The sequence below is a fragment of the Lathyrus oleraceus genome, chromosome 2 (assembly GCF_024323335.1).
Source record: "Lathyrus oleraceus cultivar Zhongwan6 chromosome 2, CAAS_Psat_ZW6_1.0, whole genome shotgun sequence".
NCBI lineage: Eukaryota > Viridiplantae > Streptophyta > Magnoliopsida > Fabales > Fabaceae > Lathyrus > Lathyrus oleraceus.
This window is the reverse complement of record NC_066580.1, coordinates 337,383,876-337,406,038: the sequence shown is the minus strand read 5'-3', so window position 1 is coordinate 337,406,038 and position 22,163 is coordinate 337,383,876. Positions and strand designations below refer to the sequence as shown.

Sequence of the window (22,163 nt, the reverse complement as noted above, 5' to 3'; positions counted from 1 at the left end):
AATCAAGATTGTGTTTCTGATAGTTGCTTGTTTTGGTCTGTAATATTAAGTGTTGCTTTGGCAACATTTTTGACAAAAAGGGGGAGTAACACCTGTACCCCAGGACAACAGATTTCTTTGAAGTTGAAGGTCCTCTAAACAAGAGGTTATGTTGTTGTTTGTTATCTGCTTGATCTTCTCTTGTGCTGCTGCTGTTTGAAGTGTAACTTCTATGTTTTCTAAGTGTATTAGCTAATTTGGTTCTCTGCTTGGATGTGTGCTTTCTGCTGCTGTGAACTCTGTTGTGATGCCAAGTTATTTTAGCCAAAAATTTGCCAAAGGGGGAGTTTGTAGATGTTTTTGATTGGCTGCATTTTGTGTTAAAACATTTACTGTACTTAGATGTCTTGACTGATGTCATGACATGCTTAAGTAGTATACTGCAGGATTAGCTAATACAGGATTTACTGGATGTCAAACTGAATGTTATGACATTCATCCCTGACAGCAGATGCTAAAGTATAGGCTAGTTAGTTTTTCTGTTATGTTTCAGTATTTATCTCAGGCTGATTTTCAGGAAACTAACAGTTGTGCTAAAATTAAGAGACCTAGCATATAGCCTATTCTCTGGATGTCAAACTGAATGTTATGACATTCATCCCTGACAGCATATGCTAAAGTATATGCTAGTTAGTTTTTCTATTATATTTCAGTATTTATCTCAGGCTGTTTTTCAGGAATCTAACAACTATGCTAAAATTCAGGAAACTAATAGCTGTGCTAAAATTAAGAGACCTAGCATATAGCCTATTTGTTAGCACCCTGATGTGTGGAAATTAGGTTAACTTGCTTGACCTTAATTTTAGGAAATTCAAGTACAAGGCCCAAGTGCTACATTATAAAAGGATGGCAATCCTACTTTCAGCAACTCTAGGGTTTGAAGTGTGAAGATTTAAATATATCAGTATAGATCCTTGTTGTACTTTTATTTGTGTCTTGAATTAGGTTTTACTTGTGAGCCATGCAATTATCACCTAGATGATTGCATTGGACTAAGGTGTTAATTGAGTTGTAATTGTTGTGTCACTCTAAGCTTTTAAGCGCGAGTGTTGTGTTTCTTGATTAAAGTTTTTAAGCACAATCAAGAGTTGTTTGAAGTATATCTTCACCACTGACTTTAAAATTATTAAAGGTTGTAATCACTGCTGTGATTGAGGGGGAGTGAGTAGGTACTCAGGTCTTAGTTTAGATTGAAATTGCATTGGGTAGGTCTTAAGTGATAGGATTAAACTGGTGGTTTAAGTCCTGAATTAATACCTCTTATAGTGGATTTCCTCCCTGGCTTGGTAGCCCCCAGACGTAGGTGTGTTTGTCACCGAACTGGGTAAACAATTCTCCGTGTCTTTTACTGCCTTTTACATTTACTTTCTGCATACATTACTTGTCTGCGCAGAATTGGATGTGATAACATCCAGTGTTACATCGATAGTCTGTTACTAGAATTTCAGGTAGTTAAAAAGTTTATAAGATTAATTATAAAATTTGTGAGATTAATTACAAAGTTGTGAACTAATCAAGACTTGTAAACATGTATATATACATGTCACTATGTTGTAAGTAACAACTCTTCTCTCTCAATACCAATTTTTTTTACAATAATATTTTCTTACAGTCAATTTAATCTCTTTCTTTCTTCACTCTCAAGAAATACAAGATTGTTCAAACAAATTGGTATCAAGGAGTCCGATTCAATTAAGTTATTTGCAATGACAAACATGAGCATAACATCAAATCAATTTCCAGTGAATCTACCAGTTTTTCAAATGTGAAAATTATGATATATTGATTGCACGAATGAATGTCATTTTAGATTTTAAGATGTGGTTGAAATCTGTGTGATGACGTACCATCATTGGAGATAAATGCAACATTACGCAAAGGACCGCACACAAGGAGCACAAGAAGAAAGATGAGAAAGCTCTCTTCTTGATTCATCAACGTGTGGATCCTAATGATTTTGAGAAGATCATTGAAGAAGAAATAACCAAAGAAGCGTGGGATAAGTTGAAAAAGATGTATGATGGAAATGAAAAAGTTGAAGAAAGGAAAGTTGCAGACTTTGAGAAAGCAATTTGAGATGACTCAATAGAAAGAGGAAGAGTCATTTGCAGAATTATTTTCAAGATTGGTACTGCTAACCAATCTTATGAAGGCGCATGGTGAATCAATCAATGACTTGTAAAAGATCGAGAAAGTGGTAAGATCTTTGACTGCAAAGTTTGATTACACCATGGTGTCAACAAAGGAGTCCAATAACCTACCTGAGGTGAAATTAGAGGATCTTCAAGATTCATTAGAGGATGGTGAGATGAGATTAAAGCAAAGGAGCTCAGAGAGGGAGAAAGTGGTTGAAAAGGCACTGCAAGCAAAGTTCATCAAGAAAGTTAGGAAGGGAAAAAAGAAGCATAGAAAGAATCATGCAACTATTGAGAATTCAAGTAAGAATCAAATGAATCAAAATGATCTAATAAACAAAGGCATGTCAAACAAGAATCTAAGAAAGAAGGTGGAGATAAATGAAGGGATCTGCTACAATTGCCAAAAACCTAGCCACTATGTAAGAGATTGTTACCTAAACAAGGATTCAAAGAGAAAGATAAGGAAGAAGATCAATATGCACATGCAAGAGGGAGTGGTTATGATTGAAGGAGAAGGGCAATCCAAAACGCAGCGGAAATTAAAATTTTCTTCTTTAGTGATCCTTATGAATGAGCATGATCAGTGATAGAATAGTTACCTCTTGTGACGATTGAAACCTTTGATGCAGATCTATGGAGCGATCACGAACGTTGAACGACGACAACGCCTCTACCCAGTCCCCACGAACGGGTTCCTTCAATCTCAGTGCTAGCTGCTACGAATGAAGGCTTTGAATGTGTGTGTGTGTGTGTGTGTGTGTGAGAGAGAGAGAGAGAGAGAGAGAGAGAGAGAGAGAGAGAAACGAAATTGCAACTGCAGCACTTTATGCTTATGCACAAGGGTTCTATTTATAGAACCACTTGTGTGGGCTTCAAGCTAAAAATCCCACTTAAGTGTATGTGGCCCATATCTTATAATATGCCAAATTCACTTAAGCGCGTGGTACCTTACCATATTTCGTATTCTACTTAAGTACATCGTACCTTACAATGTTCTATAATTCACTTAAGTGCACCGTACCTTACGGTGTTCCTTAGTTACTCTATCTCTCATCAATCCGTCCTTTGTGTGTGACCCTGTAGGTTTTCGCGACATTGGCAATTATATTAAATCACGTATTTAACATAATAAATAGTGAGCGGTATCTAGCAACACATCACTGCTACCCAAGACACGAAAATGTCATGTGATATGACAAATCCTTTTGTGATAATACTTATGTTTAGAATTACCCTTTTGCCCTTATGTCTATATTGAACACAAGGCATAGACCGTGTCATCCTTGTCCAGTTCAATATTGGACCCATAGACATTTATCTTGTTACGCGGGATGGGAAAATTCCATCTAGGTCACTTATGTCCCTCAGCATGCTTCGTGGAGTACCCGTCAACTGTCTTTATGGTTATCCAGTTACGGACAATGTTTGATCAGCAATAAAGCACTCGACTCTACATCTAGGGTCCATAGTGGTTTTAGGTCGAAGGGTGGTATACACCATTATCACCATGAGAATAACTTATGACACTTTGCATAACTTTCTATATAGTATTCTCATAGCGGGTCAATCCAGTATAAATATTACTCTTAACATTCATACCTATGTTTAAGACTTGATAACTCCTTATCCATGATCCATGAGATGTGATCATCGGTCTATATACATAATAGTCTTAATGCTTTAATGTTATCCCACTTCACAATAAAGCTCGACTACGGATACTTTAAGAATAGTGTCCTTATGTTTAATGTGATCTCATGATCAAGTCACACTTGATACATTAAATGGACTAGCTATTCTAGGGACTTTATTAAACAAACATAATAAAGAAGAGGCCTTTTATTATTAATAAATAATTCGATACAAGTACCAAAAGTATTGGCCTCTAGGGCTTACACCAACAATCTCCCACTAGCACTAGAGCCAATCAGGTATATCCCTAATGCCCATAGATCTAGTATGGCCATCATGCTTCTGCTATGCAAGAGGCTTTGTCAGTGGGTCAGCAATATTGTCAAGTGTAGGTACTCTGCATATTTTCACATCTCCTCTATCTATTATCTCTCGAATGAGGTGATAACGCCTAAGTATGTGTTTCGATCATTGGTGAGATCTAGGCTCCTTAGCTTGTGCGATAGCACCATTGTTATCACAATAGAGACCAATGGGATCCACAATGCTAGGAACTATGCCAAGTTCACTAATGAACTTTTTGATCCAAACAGCTTCCTTTGTTGCACTTAAGGCAGCAATATACTCGGCCTCGATTGTAGAATCAGCAATTGTATCTTACTTTGAACTTTTCCAGCTCACAGCGCCACCGTTTAAGCAAAACACATAACCAGATTGCGATCTAAAGTCATCCTTATCTGTCTGAAGCTAGCATCGGTGTATCCAATTTTAACCAGCTCTTCCTGACCTCCATATATCAAGAATGAGTCCTTAGTCCTTCTTACATACTTAAGGATATTCTTGACAGCTTCCCAATGAGTATCACCAGGATCAGATTGGTACCTACTCGTTGCACTTAAAGCATACGAGACATCTGGTCGAGTACATAACATGGCATACATGATAGATCCTATTGCAGATGCATATGGAATCTTATTCATGCGATCCCTTTCTTCCTTAGTTGAAGGGGATTGTGTTTTTGATAGACACAAGCCATGTTGCATAGGTATGAATCCTTTTTTGGAATCATGCATATTAAAGCGTCTCAGCACTTTGTCTATGTACGTACTCTGACTTAGGCCAAGAAGTTTTTGTGATCTATCTTTATAGATTCTGATTCCTAATATATAGGCTGCTTCACCTAGGTCCTTCATAGAAAAGCATTTCCCCAACCAAGACTTTACTTGTTGTAGGGTAGGGATATCGTTTCCCATGAGTAATATGTCATCTACATATAATACCAGGAAAACAATCACGCTGCCACTAACCTTCTTGTAGACACAAGGCTCATCTTCGTTCTTGATGAATCCATATTATTTTACTGTTTCATCAAAACGAAGATTCCATCTTCTGGAAGCTTTCTTCAATCCATAGATTGGCCTTTGTAACTTACATATCTTTAGGGCTTCTTCAGGTATGTCAAATCCTTCAGGTTGTGTCATGTACACATCTTCAAGAAGATTCCCATTAAGGAATGCAGTTTTGACATCCATCTGCCATATTTCATAATCATGATATGCAGCGATAGCAAGTAAAATCCGAATAGATTTAAGCATTGCAACTGGTGAAAAGGTTTCATCATAGTCAACCCCATGAATTTGTTTATATCCTTTTGCAACCAGTCTTGCCTTATAGGTATGTACCTTACCATCCATGTCAGTCTTCTTCTTGAAGACCCACTTGCATCCTATAGGGTTAACTCCTACAGGAGGCTCTACAAAGGTCCAAACTTGGTTTGTGTACATGGAATCCATTTCAGATTTCATGGCTTCTAGCCACTTCTCAGACTCGGGACCAATTATGGCCTCTTGGTAGGTCACAGGCTCATCTTAATCCATGATTAATACATCACCTTGATCAGTTATGAGATATCCATATCTCTTAGGTAGGTGACGTATCCTGCCTGACCTACGCTGGTCTTGTTCTACTTGAGCAGGTTGCTCTTCCACAACTACTTGTGTTTCCTTCTCTAATTCCTCCATAGGTGTATCAATGCTTTGTGATTCTTGAATTTCTTCAAGCTCTACTTTCCTCCCACTGATTCCTTTGGAAATAAAATCCTTTTCTAGGAAAACTCTAGTTTCAGCGACAAACACTTTGCCCTCAGAAGGATTGTAGAAGTAATACCCTCTTGTTTCTTTAGGATACCCCACAAATAAGCATTTGTCAGATTTGGGCTCAAGCTTAGTTGAAATTTGTCGTTTCACATAAACTTCGCAACCCCAAATCTTCATGTAAGACATATGTGGTTTCTTACCACTTCATATCTCATATGGTGTCTTCTCAACCTTTTTGGATGGAACACAATTAAGTGTGTAAGCTGTTGTCAATAGTGCATGTCCCCAAAAGGAGTTTGGAAGATCGGCGTGACTCATCATGGATCGGACCATGTCTAACAGGGTTCGATTTCTTCTCTCAGATACACCATTCCATTAGGGTGTTCCAGGAGGAGTAAGTTGGGATAGGATCCCACACTCTTTCAGATGGTCATCAAACTTTAGGCTTAAATACTCACCACCTCGATTTGATCGAAGAGTTTTAATATTTTTACCTAGTTGGTTTTGTACTTCATTCTTGACTTCCTTGAAATTTTCAAAGGACTCCGATTTGTGTTTCATTAAATACACATAACCATATCTACTGAAATCATCAGTAAATGTGATGAAGTACTGGAAACCTCCTTTGGCTTGTATGTTCAGTGGTCCACATACATCAGTATGTATGAGGCCCAAAAGATCATTCGCTCTTTCACCTTTTCCTGTGAATGAAGACTTTGTCATCTTTCCAATTAAACAAAATCTGCATGTCTTATATGATTCATAATCAAAAGAGTCCAAGAGTCCATCTTTATGGAGTTTGGAAATGCATTTCTCATTTATGTGACCCAATTGCTCATCGTATTCACCTATATTCGTAGACTTTAGTGCTATTTAAATCGAATAATTGGCAAGTCTTCCAACCTACTAGGGTTTCTCTTCCTTTTATTTTCTTTCTCTTGTAAGACTAAAACAACTTTTCTGAATAAACTAAAAAACAATTAACAATACGATTAGAATTGTACGCTACGAGCCTTAAGAAATGGAGAAGGGGTGAGAGTGGAGAAATCTTATCCTCATTCTGAATATCTTTGGGTACGGGACGAATGACCCAATTGCTCATCGTATTCACCCTCATTCATAGACTTTAGTATGATTCAAACCATGACTTTCTTTTCAGAATAAAAGTAAACTCACCTCATCAAACTCAGTTTTTGCCTTTGGGCATCATTTTCTTTTTAAAACCTTTTCAGAAAGGACACGTTACTTCCGTTTTACCATGACCAAAGCTTAAGCCTCCATGTGCGAGTACACAAACAATGTTTAACTGCTAGAGTGCGATCCAAGTGCATCCGTTCAATCACAAAAAAGAAACACTTGAGTTTCCCATGCTAGAGCATATAGGCAAGTTAAATGTAGAACGTGAACATTAATATTGTGCATTAAAAGCAACTAAGGCATCTGTCTTAGTTCCACAAACTACAGAGCTCTGATTTCCTTATTACACTATGAGGATACGTATGCACGAGGGCCCTAATCCTTGGCGAGCACCCTAATTATTAACCTTTTTCTTCTTTCGCGAGTAATCCTTAGATATAACACCCATTCTTGCAAAGAACAATCAAAACGGTTCTTGTTGAGTACAACAGATGAGAGGGATGCTAATACCTTCCCCTTGCGTAACCGACTTCCTTACCCTTTTTCTCTTTCCCCCAGGTTTTATCGATGTTTTCCCTTTTCTTCGGGAATAAATAAAGTTCGATGGAGACTCTGTTGTATCTTTGAGTGTACGATGCTCTCGGGTATATTTCGCATAGCTTCAAGCTTTTTTACATGATCAACCCAAATAGCCGTACAAAACAACTTGAGCTTTTGCAGAAGATCAACCCATAAACCTTATATCAACAATTAGACATTTTACCCAAACTTATCTCAATAATCTTCACAATAAGAGCTTTTACACATAATCATCTCAATAACCTCAATTATTAGAGATTTTGCACATGCTTAACTCAATAACCTTCACCAATTATTTTTACAGATTTAGCTTGATACCTTCAAATCTTAGTTCGAAAGGATCACAATAGAACTACACTCTTGGATAGACAATTACATATAGGGGAGGAAAAACGGGTCCGACCATTCAGACATGCTCGTTTTGCCCTTCAATTTTTGTGGTCCGAGCCTGAATTTTGAAGCCGCACATTCAAGAAGGTCCTTACTGCTTCGTACTGCAAACAACAGGACAGTTGGGTAAAGCACACAGTTTAATTTCCAAAACTATTGTTGTGAAAACTATTGTCGCCAATAGTCAAAACTACTGCTATAAAATGTTGTAAATTACTGAAAACATTATGTAATATTTTGTAAAATGCAAAACATGGTGTAAAATGTTGAACATGCTGTAAAATAATGTTGCAATATGCTGTTAAATATTGCCAATTCCCGAAACTACTATTGTCAATTGTCAAAACTACTGTTGTGAAATATTATCAATTGACAAAACATTTTGTCAAATACCATTATAACATGTTGCGTTTTAAATTTATTGTTGTACCATGTTTTAACATGTCATTTATGCTCTCAAATATATATAAAATGCTAACATGTTATTTTAAGTTGTTGTAAAATGCTGCCACATGTTGTTTTAACTTGCTGTAAAATGTTGCCACATGTTGTTTTAGCATGTGATAACATGAAATAGTATCACATTCTAGGACTCAATTTAATTAAATTATATTATTATTTACTTCAATTTATTTCATTTTATTAGATATTACGCGGTATTTTCTTTCTATTTATCTCAGGTGGTTTATTTGAAGCACAAGTAAAAAAGGAAGAAAAGGAGGTGCAAAAAGGAATGAAAAGAAGCAAATATCAAAGGCCAAAGCCCAGCCCAAAAAGCACAGGCGTTGTGCCTGTGACGAGCGTCACAAAGGCTGTGACGAGCGTCACGCTTTGCCCACTTGTGTGACGAGCGTCACACATGGTGTGACGGACGTCACACCATTCTCCTATATTTTTGGCACAAGGAACGCAACAGACCACATTGAAGCCTATTTGCACGCCTGACCATTTGCCACGTGAAGACCTTTGACGCGGAATACTTTTGGAAACCGTTACAGAAAGTGACCAGTATAAATATCAGCTTTGCAAACCCTGCAGAGGTTCCACGCTTCTTCGCCGCTTTCCCTTTTTCGCAATTTTTTCTCTTCCAGCAGTACAAGCACATTTTTACAGCATTACTTTTACGTTTTTTATATTGTTTCCTTTGCAATTTCTAATTTCTTTTTCAGCACTTAGTTAATTCTTTTTCGCACAATAGTTTCTACACCGGAAACTATTGTGTACCTTTCACCGAATCTAACCTTACGTTAGAATCTAGTTTTTTTATTCCTTCGCTTTTATTTTTTTGTTTGATTGAAGAATTCAAGAACAAATCCAACCGGCCTGTGGTGGAGTGTTCAAGACTACTATTTAATTTCTCAGGTTCTTTAATTATTGTTTGAATTTATATATGCCCTGCTTTATTGTTTATTTATATTATTTGCCTGAGATGAATCTGTTTATGCATGATAATTATTTAAGTCTGCTTAGCATGTCTGGCTAATTTATTTAGGTATCGGTATGTAAAGTAAGCGGAATGAAGGAATCAAAACCAAATTGGTTTAATTAAGTTTAAAATTAAAATCACTCTTTTTACGGCCTCAATTTACAGGTTTAATAACAAGGTTTTTGTACGAAAGTAAAAGACATAAAGAAGTTAAAAGCAATAGAGCGAGAGTTTGAGTTTTTGACTGGACAATGTAAATTGGACATTAATTCTAGATCAGGGCGAGAGCAATTTTTAGAGTTAATTAAATTCTAATCTTTTTCAAAAAGTATTTTTAAAGATTGAATGTGAGGACAAAAGTTAAGCATTTGAATTTACTTATATAACCTAAGTCAACAGAGCGAGAGTTTGAGATAAGGGTGTTTAAACGATTAGTGTTTTCTTAAAAAGAGTTTCTACGGATTCTATTGTTTTCAAAAAGTGGTTTTTGACTTAACTATAAGTGACAGCTACGTTAATATAAAATCATAGTTTACTCAACAGAGCGAGAGTTTGAGATAAGACTTTTAATCAATAGTGTCGACTGAAAAGATTTATTTTAAAACCAAGAAACCAACGAAGAATTGATTCCCTAATTACGACGAACTACATACCGATATCCGCTTATTAGATATTTATTTTAGATCTTATTTTAGTTTTAGCTTTTCCCCCAAAACAATCAAAGTATTACCTGCCTTAGCTTTACGAAGTAACCTTAGATAACGGTATATCGATTCATAAGTCCCTGTGGGATCGATATCTTTTAAAACTACGCGATAGAACTGTGCACTTGCAGTTTGTACTCCAAATTCGACTCATAAAGTCGCGATCAAGTTTTTGGCGCCGTTGCCGGGGACTTTTATTTAGTCGATATCGTAACTCTTCTGTTACGCTGTAGAGACTAAGGCTTTTCTTTTTCTTTTCTTTCTTTCGTTGATTTGTATGCCACACACTCGCTCACAAGGCGAGCCGCTCTACTTACGAATCAACGATATCGAACTATATCTCCGAGTCTTACGACGAATTCGGGAATATCGTGCTGCAAACAATCTCCCTCCTGTTGAACTCCCCGATTTCAAAAATATTTTCCCTTCGATACCCGAGATGGCAGAACCAGCTCGTGCTCTTCGAGATTACGCCGCTCCATCGCAAGATGAACCGCATTCGAGTATTGCTCCACCCGCAATCGAAGCAAACAACTTTGAACTTAAACCTTCACTGTTGCAGGCAGTGCAACAGAACCAATTCTCTGGAAATCCTACCGAGGATCCAAACCTTCATTTATCCGTATTTGTCCAATTCGCTGATACTGTTAAAGCTAATGGTGTCACTTCAGAGGCAATTCGACTTCGTCTTTTTCCTTTCTCGTTAAGAGATAGCGCTAGAAGATGGCTTCAATCTCTTCCTTCCAACTCAGTCACCACATGGAACGAGTTGAAGAAAGTTTTTCTTGCTCGATATTTTCCGCCAAGCAAAACAGCTATGTTAAGAGCCCAGATAAATGGATTTAAACAGAAAGATAACGAGTCTCTTTTCGAAGCATGGGAAAGATACAAAGACATGATGAGACTTTGTCCACACCATGGTTTAGAGGACTGGTTAGTAATTCATACCTTCTATAATGGTCTCCTGTACAACACGAGGTTAACAATAGACGCCACCGCAGGTGGTGCACTAATGAACAAACCTTATGCTGATGCTTACCAACTTATCGAAAGCATGGCTCAAAACCACTATCAGTGGGGAAGCGAACGAACAATGGTAGAAAAACCTCAAACGAAAACTGGAATGTACGAGATAAGTAACCTTGATCATGTTAATGCAAAAGTGGATGCTCTGGTCCAGAAAATTGAAAGTTTAAATGTATCACCTCCAGCCACCGTGGTTGCCATAACTCAGAATTGCGAAGTCTATGGAATCCAAGGTCACACTCCTGCAGATTGTCAACTCCTAACAGGAATCCAAGTGGAGCAAGTAAACTATGCTCAAGGAAGCCCCTACTCGCACACCTATAACTCAAATTGGAAGAATCATCCCAATTTTTCATATAAGAGTAATAATGCTTTATACGCACCTGGACAATCTCTAAATCAAGCCCCAGCTATACCTCCGGGATATCAGAAGCCGATCCCATCTACACCTAACAATAACGCCCCTAGGAAATCCAACTTGGAAATCATGATGGAAAACTTTATAGCTTCTCAACAGCAAACCAATAAAGATTTCCTAAACCAGAATGTACACACTGGCGAACAAATTAAACAACTAGCAAGTAAAGTAGATGCCCTGGCTACCCATAACAAAATGCTGGAAACGCAAATTTCACAAGTAGCTCAACAACAAGCGCCTACTGCTGCCCCAACTGGTACATTTCCTGGCCAACCCCAACCTAACCCGAGAAGCCACGCTCATGCAATTATACTGAGAAGTGGAACGGAAGTGGAAGGACCGTCTGACCCAAGGATAGAAAACCAAGACTCTAAAAAGTCAACTGAGGAGGAAAGTGAACCTAAGGAAAAGGAAGAGAGTAATAAGGAAACCATAGAAAAGAAGGAACCTTATGTACCTCCACCACCTTATAAACCACCGATCCCTTACCCTCAAAGGCTTATTAAAACCAAAGATGCGGGCCAATTCAAAAAATTTGTTGACCTACTAAAACAATTAAACGTCACAATTCCGTTTACAGAAGCTATTACGCAGATGCCCTCATATGCCAAGTTTTTAAAAGAAATTCTTTCTAATAAAAGGAAACTTGAAGATAGCGAAACCGTTACACTCACCGCTGAATGTAGCGCTATAATCCAGAATATGCCTCCTAAACTTAAAGACCCAGGTAGTTTCTCTATACCCTGTCACATAGGAAAATTTGTCATTGACAAAGCCTTATGCGATTTAGGAGCCGGTATTAGTGTTATGCCTTTATCCATATGCAAGAGACTTGAAATGGTAGAATTAAGACCAACTAAAATGTCTGTGCAACTAGCAGATCGTTCCGTTAAATATCCTGTAGGAATTCTTGAAAACGTTCCAGTGCGCATAGGTCAATTCTACATTCCAACTGATTTTATAATTATGGATATTAGAGAAGATGAAGTTACACCCATTATACTGGGAAGACCGTTCTTAGCAACAGCCGGTGCGATCATAGACGTAAAACGAGGACGACTCACTTTTGAAGTAGGAGAAGAGAAAATTGAGTTCATTCTTTCCCAATTTTTGAAAGCACCTGCAATAGAAGATACATGTTACTTCATGGATATCATCGATGAATGCATAAAAGAAACGGAGTTAGAAAAAGACAAATCATCTGACTATCTTGTAGAAGACAAACTTAACCAATGTTTAGCAATAACACCGGACCCTACGCAATGCCTTAAGAAACCAACCTTAGACCTGAAAACACTTCCCAAAAATCTGAGATATGAATTCCTAGACTTAGAACTTGAACGACCAGTGATAGTTAATGCTGACCTAGGAAGACTCGAAACAGAAAAACTCCTGCATATCTTAAGAAAATATCCAACCGCACTAGGATACAACATTACCGATCTTAAAGGAATAAGTCCTTCTATTTGTATGCACCGCATCATGCTAGAAGAAGACTGTAAAACTTCTAGGGAACACCAGAGGAGACTAAACCCGATCCTGAGTGAGGTAGTGAAGAAGGAAATAACCAAGTTATTAGAGGCAGGTATCATATACCCTATATCTGATAGTAAATGGGTTAGTCCTGTACACGTAGTACCAAAGAAAGGAGGTGTAACAGTCATTGAAAATGAAAAAGGAGAAACTATAACCAAACGAATCGAATCGGGATGGAGAATGTGCATTGACTATAGGAAACTAAACAAAGCAACCCGAAAAGATCATTTCCCTTTACCATTCATTGACCAGATGTTAGAACGATTAGCAAAACATTCTCATTTCTGCTATCTAGACGGTTACTCAGGTTTCTTTCAAATACCGATTCACCCTGATGACCAAGAAAAGACAACGTTCACGTGTCCTTTTGGTACCTTCGCTTATAGACGAATGCCGTTTGGCTTGTGTAATGCTCCTGCAACCTTCCAAAGGTGCATGATGGCAATATTCGCCGATTTTCTAGAAAACATCATGGAAGTATTTATGGATGACTTTTCCGTATGCGGACAAAGCTTTGAAGAATGCCTTGAAAACCTAGAAAGAGTTCTAGAGCGATGTGTAAAAGTAAACCTAGTACTTAATTGGGAAAAATGCCACTTTATGGTACAAGAAGGAATTGTTTTAGGACACATCATCTCGAACAGAGGAATTGAAGTAGACAAAGCTAAAATAGAGGTAATCGAAAATCTTCAACCCCCGAAAACTGTGAGAGAAGTACGAAGCTTCTTAGGACATGCCGGTTTTTACCGACGATTCATTAAAGACTTCTCTAAAATAACTAAACCTTTAACCGGGCTATTAATGAAAGATGCTGAATTCATATTCGACAATAAATGTTTAGAAGCATTTCAAACGCTTAAACAAGCACTGATCTCCGCACCCATAATGCAGACACCAAATTGGAATGAACCATTCGAAATAATGTGTGATGCTAGTGATTACGCTGTAGGTGCTGTTTTAGGACAACGAAAGGATAAAAAGCTTCACGTTATATATTACGCAAGTAGAACTCTGGATGAAGCACAAATGAATTACGCCACAACCGAGAAAGAACTTCTAGCAGTAGTGTTTGCGCTAGATAAATTTCGTTCTTACTTGGTCGGAGCCAAAATAATCATCTACACTGACCACGCTGCTATCAAATACCTCTTAACAAAAAAGGATGCTAAACCTAGACTCCTAAGGTGGATCCTGTTGCTACAAGAGTTCGATTTGGAAATCAAAGACAAGAAAGGAACTGAAAACATAGTAGCAGATCACCTCTCTAGACTTGAGAACCTTGAACCGGAAAGAACATCGATCAACGATGATTTCTCGTACGATAAACTTATAGCTACTTTGGAAGAAAATAAAGCTGATAAACAGGTAGAAACCACCTTAGCTATATCCGTTACATCGTGGTACGCTGACCTCGTCAATTATTTAGCTGCCGGAATAGTTCCACCTACCTTATCCTACCAGCAGAAGAAACGATTCTTCTATGACATAAAACACTATTACTGGGATGACCCCTTACTTTTTAAAAGAGGCCCCGATGGTATTTTCCGTCGGTGTATACCCGAAGAACAGGTAGAAAATATAATCCAACACTGTCACTCCGCTCCTTATGGTGGACATGCAAGTACATCCAAGACCTGCTCTAAAATCCTACAAGCCGGTTTCTATTGGCCAAATATATGGAAGGATGTACATGCAGCTATTAAGAAATGTGACAGATGTCAACGCACAAGAAACATATCTAGACGTGACGAGATGCCACAAAAGGGCGTTTTGGAAGTAGAGATTTTCGACGTGTCGGGAATAGACTTCATGGGACCTTTTCCATCCTCTTTCGGTAACAAATACATACTCGTGGCAGTTGACTACGTATCAAAATGGATTGAAGCTATAGCTTATCCAACAAACGACACACGAGTAGTAACTAGACTCTTTAAGAATATAATATTTCCAAGGTTTGGTGTCCCAAGAATAGTAGTCAGTGATGGTGGATCGTATTTCATATCCAAGGTACTCGAAAAACTACTGCTTAAGTATGGCGTAAGACATAGAGTAGCGACACCTTACCACCCTCAAACCAGTGGGCAAGTGGAGGTGTCTAACAGAGAAATCAAACAGATATTAGAGAAAACAGTCGCCACTTCAAGGAAAGACTGGTCATTGAAATTACCAGAAGCTTTATGGGCTTACCGAACTGCTTACAAAACTCCCATAAGGACAACCCCATTTAAGCTAATTTATGGAAAATCCTGTCACCTCCCGGTAGAATTAGAACATAAAGCCTATTGGGCTATTAAAAATCTAAATTTAAACTATAAAGCCGTCGGCGAAAAGAGAATCCTTGATATAAGCGAATTAGAGGAACTCAGAAGAGACGCTTACGAAAATGCCAGAATCTACAAAGAAAGAACAAAACAATGGCATGACAAGCGCATATCAAGGAAAATCTTCAAACAAGGCGATACAGTCCTTTTATTTAACTCCAGGCTAAAGTTATTCCTGGGAAAACTACGATCTAGATGGTCAGGTCCTTTTCAAATCACCAAAGTTTTTCCCAGTGGAGCAGTAGAAATTAAAGGCAAATCTATGGAACCATTTACCGTAAACGGACAACGTCTAAAACATTATCACTATGCAGAAAACAATGAAGATTCACAAGTCTTGCACTTAGACGAAATGCCTCCAGAACTTATAGATTATAATTGATAGTTTTTATGTCGAGCTTGCGACATTAAACAAAGCGCTTAGTGGGAGACAACCCACAAATATTTTATTTTTTCTATTATTAATTTTTTTATTTTTTTTCTTCCTTAATTATTCTTTTAATTTTTGTTTAGTATTCATTCTTAATTTATTTTTATTTATTAAAAACTTTTCTCTTCTTCTTTCCGCATTTGGCCAAATCCTGACTAAAACTCTTGTTTTTCTTTTCTCTAGCTAACACTAACCTGATGGGACAAATTGATCGTATGGGTATCAAATTCAGAGGAACAACTCAGAAACAAAAGTTTGAGGAACTAGCCACGAGAGAGATGCTACCTAGTCTGTATGCTGATGACTGGGCAATGACTGCCCTTGGACTAAGACAAAGTGTCTTGTATTTGCTAAGTCAGATTGGGTGGGAAACCGCTCTTATCCATAGACAATTTGTCACTTACCGGAGACTGACTCTAGAATTCCTTAGTTCTCTGATCTATCTACCCAGCCATGGGAAAGGAATAAGCAGAGGTTTTATCCAGTTCAGAATGTTTAACATGGAGTGCCAATTTAATATTCAAGACTTTACCAACCTTTTAGGTTTCCCTACATCCTTTGACACATTCACAGTGAGCCAAGAAGAACTTTTTGAATATAGACAACTTGAACACTTTTGGGGAAGCTTGACTGGAAATGACGATCCCGAGGAACATGAGTTTCTCTCTGGAAACATACATAACCCGGCCTTCCGTTATTTCCATAAGATCCTGACCCACACCTTATTTGGGAAGAAGCCAAATAGTACCACAGTTTCACGTGATGAACTCTTCATCATATTTTGTGTTTCCCAGAACCGTCCAGTAAACGGTGCCACTTTTATGTTGGCAAATTTAGACCACCTTATCCAAGATGAACGAGCACCAATTCGAATAGGCGGTTTGATAACCATGATTGGTAATGCTATCGGATTACATCAGCCTATGCTTGACTTAAGCCCTTTTTGTGGCATTACTACTATGAGTATACCCTTCCTCTTCAACACTATGTTTATAGCAAACCTAGGATCTGACGAGTTTGAGCTTATAATTAATAACCAAGTTCTTTGCCTATTCACCATGCCCGATCCTAGGACTAGTGTTCATAACCGCAATAACTGGCTCTACAATCTGAACGAAACCCCCTCTCCTGCTAGATCCACTGAATCCATCCAGGACTATGAGATTTGTGATGACCTGATTCCTTATGCTGAATCAGACTCTCAGACACCATCTGATTATTATGATATTGATCCTCCTCCTCAACCTGTTCAGACCGAAGAATCGGCAATACCGACCTTAGACATCATATGCCCGAAACTAATTATAACACCGCCATTGAAGCTTTGATGTCAGAACAAGACGCCCTCAGAGAAGAGTTCACTAACATGAGACACGAATTTCTGGGATACATGAACAGTATGACAAATCAGTTTCACGAGTTGCTATACCGTGTTAACTCCTTTGCTCCTCCGGCCAGAGATCGTGCAGATGGATAGAAGTGTTTTTCTTAGTTATCTAGTTTTAGTTAGTTTTATTATTTAATGTTATTTCAAATTATGTTCGTATTTGTTTCTCTTTCGCATTTTTGTTCTTTCTCCATTGTTACATTATGATTATTTTATGAAGCTATTGAATTATCCTATTTTATTATGAATTATGCAATATCTATCAAAAAAATGCTCTCTACTGTTGCTGCCTACATAAATTATTAACAATATAATACATTTATGCACTATTATACAAAGTAGAATAGCATGCAGGGAAATTAAATAGCAGAATAAAATAATCTGAAGCAAAACAAAATAAATAATAAAAATAAATTACCAAAATCATTAGGAAGAATGCAAGCAGAAACCATGCCAAAAAGACTGTGTGACGAGCGTCACACATTCTATCACGGACGTCACACAAAGTGCTTGTGACGCCCGTCATGCCCCTGTAACGAGCGTAACGCCTTCTGAACATGTTAACGTTACAAAGCCGTTGGAGACGAACGTCACAACCCTACACCTTTTTACCTTCCCCATTTATTCACATTTACCCACATTTATTTACTTTTCAACCACTCCCTTTCCAACTTCAAAATTTTTTCCTATAAATACCCACCATACCTTTCTTCCTACATCACAACTATTCTATATAATCAAATATATTTTCTTTTCTTTCCTAATTACTTCTTCCAACTCATTCATCAGTATGGCGGGAAATCAAAATTTCGGAAATATCATCTTCCGATCCGAAGATGATAATTATCAAAGAGAGCAATTCGAGCGTTTCCAACAACGAGGTGTCACCTCTACCAGGTATCCTGATTCAACTTGTTTACAACAATTAGGATTACTTCAAGGTATAGAATGGATGCTCCGTCTTGCTGATCTAACCTTTCTATGCACGCATAATCAACCCACCTACCCCTCCCTAACCTTAGAATTCTTAAGTTCATATGCGTACAACACTCCCACCGGTGAAGACGAATTCTTAACCGGTACCGCTACCTTCCGTATGTTCAACACCGAGTACTCCCTATCCCAAAACCAATTGAGTACCATGCTACAATTCCCCATAGAAGGTCAAGTTTACCCCAGAATCCCTCCAAACCTAAACTGGAACACAGTTGCCGCTTTCGACCTCTTTAGGAAAATATCCGGTGTAGATGCCAACAACTGGGAAGAGCTCCTTGTTTCCCATATACATAACCCAACTATCCGGTACTTTATCTGCATCCTACAAAACACAGTTTTTGGAAGACCGAACAACAGCAAGGTCAACGCAAAGGAACTATTCTTCCTCGAATGCGTCTTCGAACCGAATGCTAAGGTAAACGCCGCCTCCTTCCTATTTCATCATATCCGCACCTTATGTGCTAGAGGTCGTCAACCTTTTGTAATTGGTGGATTAATCACCACCATAGCACTTGGCTTAAACCTAGGGGACCGACTCCAAACTTTAGAATCTTTACCTCCCCTCTTTATGGATATAAGCTACTGTCGGTCCAGCCGCCTAATAAAGAACAGAGTAGGCGGAAAATATTACCTTATGGTGAATAACCAGGCAGTCCCAAGCGTTGTTCTACCCAACATTGCCTTAACCGATGTCACCAATCCCAACCGCCACCTCTATGATCTGAATGCTCCCGAAGCTACCGAGCCTTCACATACAAACCCGTCTACCGACGAGTTCGAAGAAATGGAGCAAGGTGATAACGCTCCTGCACAACAATCAGTCCCGCTCAACCCTTCCGATACTGCAGCTGGCCCATCCTCCCGACGTCGTCGACGAAGAAGGCCTGCAACCAACGACGACATCATGGATGTTATTGATGGTATGCAAGCACAGAATCTCGAAATGATGCAAATGATGCGCCAAATGCAACAACAACAGGAAGAGAGGAATGCCATAACCGACCAACGGTTCACTGATTTGCTTAGCAGGTTCGACAACTTAGAAGTACATCAACGATCACCAGGTCCAAGAACAAGAGGCGGCAGGCAGCCTTAACTTTAGTTTTTTTTTTTCCTTTCTTTTTTGTAATTCATTTCTTTTCCTTAAAACATTGGGGACAATGTTTCATTCAAGTATGGGGGGGAAAACCGTGTTCTTTCTATCCTCCTTTTTCTTTTTCAAGTATGTATCTTTCTTTTCATTGTTATTTCCCTTATAAAAAAAAAATATATATAATAAAATAATATTTCTTATAATATAGATTTATTTTAAGTTAAGTCCCAAATGTGAAAACTTTCTATTATCTATTCCCCTCAATTTTCATGAGCCATAACAAAAATTCAACACACTCAATAAGTATAAAAGTCGCTTATTTTATAAAACTTGAGTGAAATCAAGACAAAAATTATTACCATAACAACGCTCTAAGAACCTCAACATGTTAGATCAAGATAAGTACCTATTATACCAATCCCTTGAACTTTTAGTTTTATAGTAGCCCCGAGTAGTTTATACGAGAAGTCAGCACCATCTTAATAGCAAACTACGTGGAGGGCCGATGAATATAAGTGAATGATTCCCAAAGTAACATAAAATATATATATATATATCAGGAAATGCACTAATTAAGTTAGGTGATCCTTACCAGATCATTTAATCTAAAGGTTGCAGATCATACAAAAGCATAATATGAAAGATCCATTATGAGTTGGTTCAGCAGGTATCTGGTACTGAACTTGGTAGGGCGGACTACGGTCCGATCCCCCGCAATTTGCAATGGACTGAATAACGAAGTTATCCGACTTATGTACCAGAACTTTTTTAGCTAAAAGGGGATCAGAATCACTAACCGGTTACTCCACTATGTGCGCGAAAAGATAAAGGGCTTAATGTGATTTCGCTAGAATGAAAACTGGTGAAATAAGAGTAAAGGAGCTATGATAGCTATAATGGCATTACTCGAACTGGTTTGCATAAGGTGGGGTTATCTGAGGTTGTGACGGTGGTTGTTGATGTCAAGATTAAAATGAAGTACTTCTAAACAAGGTTTACAGGCAACCTAGTACGAATTGATGTGTGTTTTGAAATTTCATCTGGCTAAAATTTTTAAAACAAGTTCTATACTGTATTTTGCTTGAGGACAAGCAAAGATCTAAATATGGGGGAGTTTGATAACATGAAATAGTATCACATTCTAGGACTCAATTTAATTAAATTATATTATTATTTACTTCAATTTATTTCATTTTATTAGATATTACGCGGTATTTTCTTTCTATTTATCTCAGGTGGTTTATTTGAAGCACAAGTAAAAAAGGAAGAAAAGGAGGTGCAAAAAGGAATGAAAAGAAGCAAATATCAAAGGCCAAAGCCCAGCCCAAAAAGCACAGGTGTTGTGCCTGTGACGAGCGTCACAAAGGCTGTGACGAGCGTCACGCTTTGCCCACTTATGTGACGAGCGTCACACATGGTGTGACGGACGTCACACATGGTGTGACGGACGTCACACCATTCTCCTATATTTTTGGCACAAGGAACGCAACAGACCACGTTGAAGCCTATTTGCACGCCTGGCCATTTTCCACATGAAGACCTTTGACGCGGAATACTTTTGGAAACCGTTACAGAAAGTGACCAGTATAAATATCAGCTTTGCAAACCCTGCAGAGGTTCCACGCTTCTTCGCCGCTTTCCCTTTTTCGCAATTTTTTCTCTTCCAGCAGTACAAGCACATTTTTACAGCATTACTTTTACGTTTTTTATATTGTTTCCTTTGCAATTTCTAATTTATTTTTTAGCACTTAGTTAATTCTTTTTCGCACAATAGTTTCTACACCGGAAACTATTGTGTACCTTTCACCGGATCTAACCTTACGTTAGAATCTAGTTTTTTTATTCCTTCGCTTTTATTTTTTTGTTTGATTGAAGAATTCAAGAACAAATCCAACCGGCCTGTGGTGGAGTGTTCAAGACTGCTATTTAATTTCTCAGGTTCTTTAATTATTGTTTGAATTTATATATGCCCTGCTTTATTGTTTATTTATATTATTTGCCTAAGATGAATCTGTTTATACATGATAATTATTTAAGTATGTTTAACATGTCTGACTAATTTATTTAGGTATCGGTATGTAAAGTAAGCGGAATGAAGGAATCAAAACCAAATTGGTTTAATTAAGTTTAAAATTAAAATCACTCTTTTTACGGTCTCAATTTACAGGTTTAATAACAAGGTTTTTGTACGAAAGTAAAAGACATAAAGAAGTTAAAAGCAATAGAGCGAGAGTTTGAGTTTTTGACTGGGCAGTGTAAATTGGACATTAATTCTAGATCAGGGCGAGAGCAATTTTTAGAGTTAATTAAATTCTAATCTTTTTCAAAAAGTATTTTTAAAGATTGAATGTGAGGACGAGAGTTAAGCATTTGAATTTAGTTATATAACCTAAGTCAACAGAGCGAGAGTTTGAGATAAGGGTGTTTAAACGATTAGTGTTTTCTTAAAAAGAGTTTCTACGGATTCTATTGTTTTCAAAAAGTGGTTTTTGACTTAACTATAAGTGACAGCTACATTAATATAAAATCATAGTTTATTCAACAGAGCGAGAGTTTGAGATAAGACTTTTAATCAATAGTGTCAACTGAAAAGATTTATTTTAAAACCAAGAAACCAACGAAGAATTGATTCCCTAATTACGACGAACTACATACCGATATCCGCTTATTAGATATTTATTTTAGATCTTATTTTAGTTTTAGCTTTTCCCCCAAAACAATCAAAGTATTACCTGCCTTAGCTTTACGAAGTAACCTTAGATAACGGTATATCGATTCATAAGTCCTTGTGGGATCGATATCTTTTAAAACTACG

The 22,163-nt window shown here is 37.7% G+C and overlaps 1 non-coding gene across 1 annotated transcript; it reads right to left on the bottom strand.

Moving 5' to 3' along the window:
- Positions 1-10,958: 10,958 nt before the first annotated feature.
- Positions 10,959-11,065, bottom strand: LOC127125153 (small nucleolar RNA R71). The gene has a single exon (XR_007804611.1). It is a non-coding gene; the product is annotated as a small nucleolar RNA R71 (small nucleolar RNA).
- Positions 11,066-22,163: the final 11,098 nt, after the last annotated feature.